Genomic DNA, 562 nt, shown 5'->3' with positions numbered 1-562 from the left:
CAAGTTCCAACGTTAGCCTCCAAGTTAGGGGGCTAACGTTGGGGCTAACTTTTCAACCAAAAGTTTGTGCAAAAGTTTGATGCTAACTTTAGGTCCAACTTTTTGCTTCCTGGTTCAATTTCACTTATTCCATTGTCCTCTCTTCACTCCTAGCCATTCCTTCTTGCTTCAACCTTTCTCCAAGCTTTCTTCACCTATAATTAATCAACCAAACTCATCAAAGCTATGCTCATAATCATGAGATATTCATTCTATCATAATAAGCAACAATTATAGCATAAAACCTCATGAAATGGCATGAATTTATACATGGTTGATTCAATCAAGGGAAACATGAAAATCTACTCAATTAGCTTGCTTGTAGCTCAAGAAAGTGCATAATTCTAATGAAAACAAAAGAAAAAGACTAGTTAAAATAGGCTAAGATGACTTGTCATCAGATACTGTGAGCTCAAGTATCCAGTATTTGCCACCTCCAGAAATCTGTACCTGGAGAGGACTCTGAAAATTCCAGAAGAACTACAGCAGTACACCTCCGATCAGATCAAACAAAGAGGCTGGT

Source organism: Arachis ipaensis, unplaced genomic scaffold, assembly GCF_000816755.2.
Source record: "Arachis ipaensis cultivar K30076 unplaced genomic scaffold, Araip1.1 Aipa1009, whole genome shotgun sequence".
NCBI lineage: Eukaryota > Viridiplantae > Streptophyta > Magnoliopsida > Fabales > Fabaceae > Arachis > Arachis ipaensis.
This window is presented reverse-complemented; position numbering follows the sequence as displayed.